Genomic DNA, 11785 nt, shown 5'->3' on the forward strand with positions numbered 1-11785 from the left:
GTTTTCCTTCATATAATCCAGCTTCTAGGATTATTTGCTCAGCACACAGACTGAATAATTATGGTGAAAGAATACAACCCTGGAGCACACCTTTCCTAATTTCAAACCATTCAGTGTTCCCTTTTTCTGTGTGAAGAACTGCCTTTTGGTCTGTGTACAGGTTCCACATGAGCACAATTAAGTGTTCTGGAATACTCATTCTAGTTTGTCATCAAATCCTTTGCATATCAATAAAGCACAGATAAACATCTTTCTGGTATTCTCTGCTCTCAGCCAAGATCCACTTGACGTCAACAATGACTTCACTCATTCCCGGTCCTCTTTTGAATCTGGCTTGTACCTCTGGAAGTTCTCTGTCAATGTATGGTTGCAGCCCTTTTTAAATTATCTTTTGCAAAACTTTGCATACAATGAACACAAATATGGATCTATTCCAGTCATTTGGCCAGGTAGTTGTCTTCCAAATTTCTGGGCATAGATGAGTGAATGCCTCCAGTGCTGCATCAGTTAGTTGAAAGATTTCAATTTGCACTCCCACCAATTTCTAGAACCTTGTTCTTTGCCAATGCCTTCAATGCATCTTGGACCTCTTCCTTTTGGATCATTGACATCGATCAAATGCTACCTCTTGAAATGGTTGAACTTCAACAATCTCTTTCTGGTACAGTGATTTTGTATTCCTTCCATCTTCTTTTGATGCTTTCTGCATCATTCAATATTTCCCCCATAGAATCCTTCAATATTCAAAGTTGAGGCTTAAATTTTTTCTTCAGTTCTTTTAGCTTGAGAAATACTGACTGTGTTCTTTCCTTTTGGTTGCATAACTCTTAAGTCTTTGCACATTTCGTTATAATATTTGACTGTCTTCTTGAGTTGCCTTTTGAAAATTTCTATTGAGCTCTCTTACCTCCTCATTTCTCATTTGCTTTAGCAGCTCCACGCTGGAAACTAGTTTCAGAGTTTCTTTTCTTTCTTTCTTGTCTTCTAAATGACCTTTTGCTTTCTTTTGTATGATGTTCTTGAAGTCATCCCACAACTCTTCTGGCTTTCCAAATTTAGTGTCTAACGCATCAAATCTGTTCTTGAGATGATCTGTAAATTCCAGGGGGACATGTTTAAGGTCCTATTTTGGCTCTCGTGGACTTGTTTTAATTTTTGAGCTTCAGTCTGAACTTACATGTTATGCAGTCTGCCCTGACCTTGTTTTGACTTACGATATGGAGCTTTTCCACAGATGTAATCAATATGATTTCTGTGAGGTCCGTGTGTACAGTTGTCTTTTATGTTGTTTAAAAATGGTATTTACAATGAAGAAGCCATTGGTCTTGAAGAATTCTATCATGTGATCTCATTTCTATTATCAGGGGCACTTTTTCCAATCCAGTCACTAGTATTTATCTTGATTTCATGTTTGATCAGTTTCAGATTGAAGAAGTTGGTAGAATTCTTCTGTTTCATCCTCACTGGCTTTAGTGGTTGATGCGTAAATTTGAATAATAGTTGTATCAACTGATCTTTCCTGTAGGTGGCTGGATATTATCCTGTTACAGTGTTGTACTTCAAGACAGATCTTGATGTGCTCTATTTGTGATGAATGTGATGCTATTCTTCAATTTGTCATTCCCGGCATAGTAAACCATGTGATTGTCAGATTCAAAATGGCCAATGCTAGTCTATTTCAGCCCACTAATTCCTAGGATATCGATGTCTATGGGTTCCATTTCATTTTTGCCAATTTCCAATTTTCCTAGATTCATACTTTGTACATTCCATGTTCCAATTATTAATGGATGCTTACAGCTGTTTCTCTCTTTTTTAAAATTTTAAATGGCATTTAATATTTTCATACAGTATATGTAGATAGTCAGACAACATGTGCAACGGCTGGAAAAGGATGCTCTCTAATTTCAATTTCTGATCTTTGTTACCATTGTTCGTTTGAGTCATCCCCTCCCCCACCTTGCCGCACTCAAATTCCAGCATGTTCATGGTTAACCAGAGATGTGTAGGAAGCGGATGCTGAGAACAGATGTAAGCAGAGCACCTTGGGCTTTGTGGGGGGGATGTGAGCTGAGCATTTTAGGCGCAGAGTTCTACCTGTTGTGTCACTGACGTTATCTTCTGCATTATTATTCCTGCAAGTGTTTGCCCAGACTGCTTTGATTATAAATGCATATGTCAATGCTAAAACTGAGTAGCACAATTATTTGATGCTCCCTAACATGGTTACTCGGGCTGATAACCGCAAGTAGCTGTCTGTTCCTGCAAATATGTACAGTCTCCGAGTCCCTATGCAGAACAGCTATGAGGAGGAGGTAGTTACTCTATGGCAGTGGGGTTTTGGTTTAATATGATTATGGAACCCTGATGGTGCTGTGGTAAGGCACTCGACTTAACCAAAAGGTTGGCAGTACACAACCACCAATCTCTCCATGGGAGAAAGATGAGGCAGCCTGCCTTAGCTATTGCTCTTCATTTTAAGTTTTGCCCAATCAGCAAGTGAATGTCCCAAGAGCTTTACTCTATTCACATCATCATGGTCAACTCTACTTTCAGGAGGCAGCTCTTCCCTAATCATATTTTTAATGCCTTCCAACCTGAGAGGCTCATCTTCTGGCACTATATCTGAGAACATTCTGGTGCTGACAATGTTCCACCACTATTCATAAGGTTTCCAGTGACTAAATATTTGAAAGTTGTTCATCTCGCCTTCTTCCTAGTCTGTCTTTGTCTGGAAGCTCATCTGAAACTTGTCCACTGTCGGTGACCCTGCTGGTATTTAAAATACCCGTGGCATAGCTTCCAGAATCACAGAAACATGCAAGCCACCACAGTAATATATACTGACAGTTAACAACCAAATAATTGTTCCGGTTTTCTTTCAATACCTTGGACCACCTACGTTGTTAAAGATGCCATTATCTCTTGACTGGATATCTGCAGGATCCTGCAGCCATTAGGGTTGTTAGAAATGCCATAATCTCTTCGTAGAAAACTTAAAAAATCTCAGGATAAATAACATAGTTGTAAATACAGGATTTCTTGCCTTGTTGTTATGTGCCGTGGCGTCAGTGCTGACTCATAGTGACCCTGTACAGGGTTTCCAAGGCTGTAAATCTTTACGGAAGCAGAAAGCCTCATCTTTTTCCTGCAGAACAGCTGGTAGTTTCGAACTGTTGACCCTGAGGTTCGCAGCCCAATTTGTAACCACTACGCTACCAGAGCTCCTTGCCTGGACACCTGTAAAATCCCATAGCCAATAATGCAGTTATTGAAACCTCATATCTACCCTGTAAAACTGAAAAAAAGCATGATCATTATAATGGTGGTTTGGTTGTTTTGTTAAGTGCTGCCAAGTTAGGTTTTGACTCACAGTGACCCTGTATAGGGTTTCCAAGGAGTGGCTGGTGGGTTTGCACCACTGACTTTGTGGTTAGTAATCCAGTGCTTATCCTACATGCACAATTTCAAGGTCTATTAGTCAGAAACATCATCATTTTGTGCCTTGATACCTGTAAAAATTCCACAGTTCCTAGTGTAATTAGACAATTATGAGCCAAATCTCTATAAATGCCCAAGACAGATACCATCCCATGCTTGCTTAAATAAAATCCCATTGTCACTACCTTTTCTGATTTCCAAGGAAAAAACCTTAGTTAGAGACACCATTGTCACTGGAGAGGATGCCTGCACATTTTTATAGCCACTGCAGTGGTTATAGTCATCATAACAGACAAGGATGCTTTGCAACACAGGATTAATATGTTGGTATAATAATACAATCATTGCCTACCTGGATATCTGCAAAGTCACATGGGCTATACTTTGGTGCAAACCTCATCATCTTGTGCTTGTATACCAACAAACTCCCACATCTATATTACAGAGAGGTGTAACAGAATTGCATGACTAGTAGCTACAAAAGCCCATGTTGATAACAGTGTTTAAGACACATTTTCTTCAGAATGTAGGCCTGGAAAATTCCATGCTCACTACAAACTGAGGGAAACCTTCAAATCTACCTGGGGATATATGAAAATCCAGGGTCAGTACAATAGTTAGAGATACCGTCATTCCTTGACAGGACACCTACAAAAATCCCATTGTCCATTTGGTGAGAGAAACCATGAAAACTTAACTGGTCAACTGTAAATACCTCAGTCACTGTAAACACTGTAAGAGTTAAATTTACATTATTTCTGTATTATTGATAACATTCTTTTTTTCCTTTACCAGATTTCTGCAAAAACCCTTGGTAACACAAAGGTTAGGGAAAACATCATCACTTACCTAGGAGACAGAAGATCTTTCTCAGGTGTTTAGACCCATACCATCACATATCTAGACAACCAGGAAAGTCCCTATTAACTAATGTTATTAGGGTCACCATGATTCTTCCTTGGAGCCTTAAAAATACATGTGACTACTATGTTTAAAAATCCACCTGCAAATTGGTTGGTCACCTATATCAATACAAGACCCATGAAATCTACCTGAACATTTAAAGAGCTCCAAGGTGAGCATGTTTTTCTGAGTGTAGGAAATGTACAATTCATGGTAACTACTGTTTCAGGAAACATCATCATGACTCACCATAATGCCTATCTATATGTTGCTGTTGTTGTTAGGTGCTGTTGGGCTGGTTACAACTCAGCGACCCTGTGCACCACAGAATGAAACACCACCTGCTTCCATGACATCGTCACAATTGTTATGTTTGAGCCCATTGTTTTTGCCAGTGTGTCAATCCATCTTATTGGGGGTCTTCCTCTATTTTACTAAGCATGATGTCCTTCTCCAGGGATTGGTTCCAGCAATAAAATGTCCAAAGTATGAAAGGCAAATTCTCACCCTTTTAGCTTCTAAGCAGCATTATAGCTACACTTCTTCTTCCAAGACAGATTTATTTGTTCTTCTGGCAGTCCTTGATACTTTTAATATTCTTCTCTAATGCCATAATTTGAATGCATTGATTCTTCTCTGGTCCTTCCACATTCATTGTCTTACTCTTATGAGGCAATTGAAAATACCATCATTTAGGTCAGGCATACCTAAGTCCTCAAAGTGACTTCTTTGCTCTTGAACACTTTAAAGCAGTCTTTTGCAGCAGGTTTGACTGATAACATCATTTGATTTCTCGATTGCTACTTCTATGAGTGTTAATTGTGGATCAAGCAATACCTATAAATACCTCAATTACTGCTAATGTTAACCACAGATTATATCTCAAAGTTATAAATCATTCAGAATAATGCTTCCTGACATAGAGAGGGCTTCCATCACTTATTAACTGAAGTCTTTCAAACTGTATGTCAATAAGATTTTTTAGGTAATACATCACCACATACCTAGATGTCTGAAGATCAAATGGCATGTACTGTGTGTGGTTAAGCCCACATCATTATCTTCCTGGATAAGAGCAAAGTTTCACATTAATAACACACAAGGATCTATTCCCCAGAGCCTGAAATACAAATGGAACAAGTGTGTTTAATGATACATCTTTTCTACTGAAATACCTAAAATGCCCTTCCTGTTGTTACATGCTATCAAGTCAGTTCCAACTCATAAAGACCCTATATAGGGTTTCCAAGGGGGCAACTGGTGGGTTCGAACTACCGACCTTGCAGCTAACATAACAGTCCAGTGCCATACAACGACTCTACTTTTAATTTCAGAGGACACATAGCTTCTACCTGGATACATGCAGAATTCTGTGGTCAAACTATAGTTAGAAACAAGAAGTACTCTTGAATGAAGACTTGAAAACTGAACCCCTTGATTCCATCAGTCACTCCAGGATCAAACACACATTATCAATAAAAAAGTTAGTCATAGTAAGAGCTCATGTTTATTATGATTGATGGAAAAGTCATGTGATGGTCTGGGCAACAGCAAAGTCTCCTGATAATGACCTTTGTTATGTTCACCATAAATTGCTTCTGAGAGACTGAAAAAAAAAAAAAGAATATATTGTTTATAGATATATCTTTTCTATAGTCTGTTGCTGTTAAGTTCTTGTCGAGTTGGTTCTGACTCACAGTGACCCTGTATAGCGTTTCCAAGGAGCAGCTGGTGGGTTTGAACCACTGACCTTTTGGTTAGCAGTCCAGTGCTTATCCTACAACACCAGACCAGGACCTCTATGGAGGCACCTGAAAATTTCCTTTGTCATATCTAGTCTGACAGAACAAATCCAATCTATTTGTACATATGTGGATTTCCATGGTCATAATGTACATGACATCTTTTGTGTGAAGACGTTCAAGTTGACTACTGTTGTGATGGACACCACAAGGATTTGCCTGTATACCTGCAAATCCCTCAGTCACTCAAATGTCTGTTTTATAAGAAAGAAATCCTAAGCTCTCATGCTTGCTTACAACTAGTGGTAGTAAAGGCAGAACTTTTAACAGGAAGTCCTGCATGCTAATAAAGTAATATAAATGTTGGAGACAGAGAAATCATTTATCTAGTGTGTTTGAAAATCAGATGATAATTGATAATTAAGTGTGATCCATAGTTAGAATAACATCATCGCTTACCTGGATATCAGCAAAGCCCTAATGAAGAAAGGTGGTTACTATCCCTGCAATGTGTTTTACATACAGACTGAAATTAATTAATTACATAAGTTTTCACCAGGAGTGCTAAGATAGCATTGATAACATCATCAAGTGACAGGATTCTTATAGCCTGGATTTCTGTAGAACTAGTTGTTTGGCCAAATCACAGAGTCAATCCTATTTCATGAGCTCATTATCATTACTGTGCTTAGAAGTCAGGATGACTAGCCTGGGTAACTCCAAAATATTGAATCACTATTTATGTGATGAACTAAGTTGAAAATCAGATATATTCCATGCTTATTAGTAATGATAGTGACACTATCATTCAATATAGTATTGATGTGATTTTTTTTTTGCCTCTAACATTAACCTTGTTGCTTACAGATCAGACAGTATGGATTGTAATTAGAATGACCTAACTGTTGTTGTTAAGTGCCACTGAGTCAGTTCTAACTCATAGCAGCCCTGTATACGGTTTCTGAGGAGTGGATGGTGGGTTTGAGCAGCTGAGCTCATAGTTAGCAGTCCTTACTTACCCTACAGCACCACACCAGGGCTCTTAGTTGTTGTTAAGTGCCACCAAGTCAGTACCAACTCAAAGTGACCTGTATAGGCTTTTGGAGGAATGGCTGGTGGATTTGAACCACTGACATGTCACAGTTAGCATTCCAGTGTTTATCCTACAGCACCACACCAGGACTCCTCAGGTATAAGAAAAGACCCACCTGAGTTACAACTGTTCTTTTCTCTGGTTTCTTCCGTCAAATCTGAAATAAATAGGTCATACACACGTATTTCCAATAATAACTGCAAAGACATTTGGTCACTTCATGTATTAGGAAAAGCATGGTATCTGTGTAGATCCGTTCAGATCATTAATGTGAAATAGATAGCAGTATCTCTTTGCTGTACATCTGCAAACCCATGGGCACTACTATGGTGAGGAACAGAACAATGACTTTTATCTGGGAAACCTGCAACTCCCTCAGTCACTAGGTAGTTACTCACACGATTAGAAAGCAATACAATCTTATGCTGGCTGGTTAGTATCTCTAGTAACACTTTTTTAGGGAAAACATCTTTAATTGCCTTGGTTTCTAGAGATCAGATGGTGTGTATGTAGTGTTTCAGGCAAAACTTCAAAGTCTCCCATTATCCACCATTTTGAGATTCACCATGATAACCTCCCAAGAAATTAAAGATCCTATGTGTATAAAACATGACATGTCTCTTCCTCCAGCCCTCTCTGATTTTTCTTCATGTGATTTGACCCTACAGATAGCTCACTATATCAACAGTGAATTCCATGATGAAAACATAGTTGAAGACATCAATATCTGTTGTAGAAATACCATCAGAGAATACAAACTCACTACTGTGGTGATAAACACCTTGAGGACTTGCCTACATACCATAAAATTCTTCAGTCACCCAAATGTCTGTGTGCCTATAACCAGGAAAGAAAGTTACCCTAAGATCTCATACTTATGACTGTGGTCATAAAAAGAGAGCACCTAAAAGAAGTCCTAGATGTCAAACAAGGTCATCATTAATAAATATTTGTTGTCAGAGATGCCACTTACAGCTCATTTTAATGTCTGCCGTGGTAAGAATCCCAACTTCACTTACCTGGATATCAGTAAAGTCCAAGTGAATGAAGATGGTTGTTCTCTGCCTGCTGCATATGTCCAATATGAAAAGCATAGAAAAAAGTTAGTTGATATACACAGGTTTTTAATGGGATTAACTCAAATTTTGTGGATCACATCAGGTGATTTATTAGGGTCATGATAAATCTTAAGATGAAAAACTCACCTTCTTTCCTGAACATCACGGTATGTACTGTGTTAGAATTTGCGAACTAACCTACCTGGATACCAGCGTGGACCCACTTGAGCCACAAGTGAAACTTGTTGCATGATTCTTTGGATAGCTGCGAAAGCGTTGAAGCATGTATGTATATATTTTTTAGAACACCTGAAAAGTTTTGGGGTTATTTCAAGTATTAGTTATCTGGATTCATGCATGCTTTCAAAGTGAAAATGTACAGACAGCGACATCACTTTTCTGTATACCTGCAAAAACCCATGGGCACTTTCAGGGCAAAGAATAGATGAAGACCTAATGGAAATGCAACCCCTCAGTCACTAGGTTGTTACACACACATGATTACTAGTTAAGAAGCAGTGCAATCTCATGTTGGTTGGTATCTCTAACAATGCTTTCATATCCAGCATTAATTCATAGAAATAGGTGTTCACAAGTAATTTTAGGGAAACCATTTTAACTTGCCTTGGTTTCTGGAGCTTAGGTAGTGTACGCTGTTTCAGGTCCACTTCATCACTTACCTGGATAATAGAATATGAAGAAAATAACCTTGTGAAACAGAGCATATCTGTTCCGCTAGCTCTGTCTGATTTCTGTTCTGTCCTAAGGGGAAGGTACCCTACAGATAACTCACCTGCATTAATGGGAACTCCATGATAAAAAAAAAAATAGTTATGGACATCTTGAGTACTTGCCTATTGTTGTGAAGTGCCATCGAGTCAGTTCCTACCCATAGCGACCCTGTATAGGGTTTCCAAGGAACAGCTGGTTAGCTTGAACTGCCAACCTTGCAGTTCAAATGGCTTTGCAGTCTGGTGCCTGGTGCCTTAACCCACAGTGCCACACATAACTGCAAATCCCTCAGTCACCCAATAGTCAGTGCCCATTTCCAGCAAAGAAAGTAATCATAAGGTCTCATGTTTATGACTAGTGGTCATAAGGTCTCATGTTTATGACTAGTGGTCATAAAGAGAGAATTTCTCACTCTTAAGAATTCCTGGATGTCAAACAAGGTCATCAATAATAATAAATGTGAGAGACAGAGAAATCACTTGCCTTGTTGTTCGAAACTCATTTGGTGTGTACTGTGGAGAGAATCACTTCATTACTTACCTGGATGTCAGCAAAGTCCATGTGAATGAAGATGGTTACTGTCTGTGGGATACATATGTCCAATCTGAAAAGCATAGAACAGATTCAGTTGCTATACACTGTTTTTTGCTAGGATAATGCAAAATTTGTGGGTCACATCAGGTGACAGGAAATGCTAATATTCCACCTGGATTAATTCCTACATGGCCAAAAAAAGTCTTGGAAACCATCACATCTCTTCAGTGAACACCTACAGAAATCATTATTATGGTGAGGAGTCAGGATGAGTACCTGGATATTGGCAAATGTACCTCATCAGGACAATAAGAAACAACAACAATATATTATGCAGATTATTACTTGTATGTAGTGAAACTGTCATTTCTGGCATGACTATTGAACAAAATATGGTAATGATAAATCTAAGACAGAAAACTCAGTTCCTTCCCTGAAGGTCTCATGGTATGTACTATGATAGAATTCAGACTGACCTACCTGGATTAAAGCAAAGACCCACTTGAGCTACAACTGTAACTTTCTCCATGATGTCTTCTTTGGGATCTGAAATAGATAGGGTACAAAATTGTTGGAAGACATGTATATTGTGCAGAACACCTGCAAAATGTTTGGATCACTTCCAATATTAGGAATCCCATGGATTCTATCTGGATACATGCATACCTTCAGGGTGAAATTGTAGGGACAGCAACATTACATTTATATATACCTGCAATAACTGATGGGTACTTCTATTGCAAAGAATATATGATGACTTAAAGAGGATATATGTAACTCCCTTAGTCACTAGGCTGTTACACACACATGAACAATACTTATGAAGCATTGTAATCTCATGCTGGTTAGCATCTCTAATAACACTTTCATTTCTAGCATATCCAATTTGAAATGCATAGAATACAGTCAGTATCTACCTAGATACAGGCATAACATCAACATGAAAACACACAGAAACATCTCTTTGCTGCATACTTGCAACAACTCCTGGGCACCTCTAGAGTGAAGAGCAGATGATAACTTAAAGGGGATACTTGAAACTCCCATATTCACTAGGCTATTACACACATGTGATCACTAGTTAAAAAGCAATGCAATCTCATGCTGATTAGTATCAGTAGTAAAGCATTCATACTTTGCACAAGTAAACATGTTAAAAATCAATTTTTATGGAAAACACCTTTACTTGCCTTGCTTTTTAGAGCCTGGACTGTGTTTATGATAAGAGCAAAGTTTCCTGCCATCCACTGCGTTGAGGTTCATTCATCATGATCTTCTCCTGAGAACATAAAGATAATGTCTGTGTTACACAGGAAACTCTCCGGTTTCTGATCAAGTGTGAAAGGACCCTAGAGATAGATAGCGCACCTGCATTAATGGGGAAGGAACTCCATGCCAAAACTTAATTGTGGGCAACTATGGCTAGTCCAGAATCACTACTATGATGATGAGGACTTGCCTGCATAACTGAAAATGACAGTCACCCAAATATATGAGTGTATTATAAGATCTCATGCTCATGACTATGGTCATAAAGAGAGAACATCTAACAAGAAGTCTTGGATGTCAAACAAGGTCATCAATAATAAATATTGGAGTCAGAGAAATCACTTAACTTGTTGCTTGAAGCTCATTTAGTTTGTACTGTGCAGAGAACCACATCATCACTTACCTGGATGTCAGCAAAGTCCAGGTGAAAGAAGATGGTTACTCTCTGCCCAATCATCCAATCAAAAAAGCATGGAACACAATCAGTTGATAATCCCAGTGAAAACCTGTATATAATGCAAATTTTGAGGGTCACATCAGGTGACAGGAAACTCCAATACTCTACCTGGATTAATGTAGACTCCTCCTTGATCAAGAAGTGGTTGGACCCTTTCCCCTGGCCGGCAGTGTGGAGGCCGCACGAGTTACTGTCAAAGACAAGAACCAGCAGTTGTTCGTCAGATCCCTGGCAGCCTTCCTCAAAAAGTCTGGGAAGCTAAAAGCCCCTGAATGGGTAGACACTGTCAAGCTGGCCAAGCAGAATGAACTTGCTCCCTATGATGAGAACTGGTTCTATACACGAGCTGCTTCCACAGCACAGCACCTGGACCTTCAGGGTGGAGCTGGGGTTGGCTCCATGACCAAGATCTACGGGGGGTGGCAGAGAAACGGCGTCATACCCAGCCACTTTAGCCGAGGTTCCAAGATTGTGGCCCACCGGGTCCTCCAAGACCTAAGGGGCTCAAAATGGCGGAGAAGGACCAAGATGGCGGCCACAAACTGACACCTCAGGG

The 11785-nt window shown here is 39.2% G+C and overlaps 1 pseudogene; it reads left to right on the top strand.

The window, feature by feature from the left end:
- Nucleotides 1–11783, top strand: part of LOC102830421 — a 22589-nt pseudogene extending 10806 nt beyond the window's left edge.
- Nucleotides 11784–11785: the final 2 nt, after the last annotated feature.

The sequence above is a fragment of the Chrysochloris asiatica genome, unplaced genomic scaffold (genome assembly GCF_000296735.1).
Source record: "Chrysochloris asiatica unplaced genomic scaffold, ChrAsi1.0 scaffold00018, whole genome shotgun sequence".
In the NCBI taxonomy this organism is placed as follows: Eukaryota; Metazoa; Chordata; class Mammalia; order Afrosoricida; family Chrysochloridae; genus Chrysochloris; species Chrysochloris asiatica.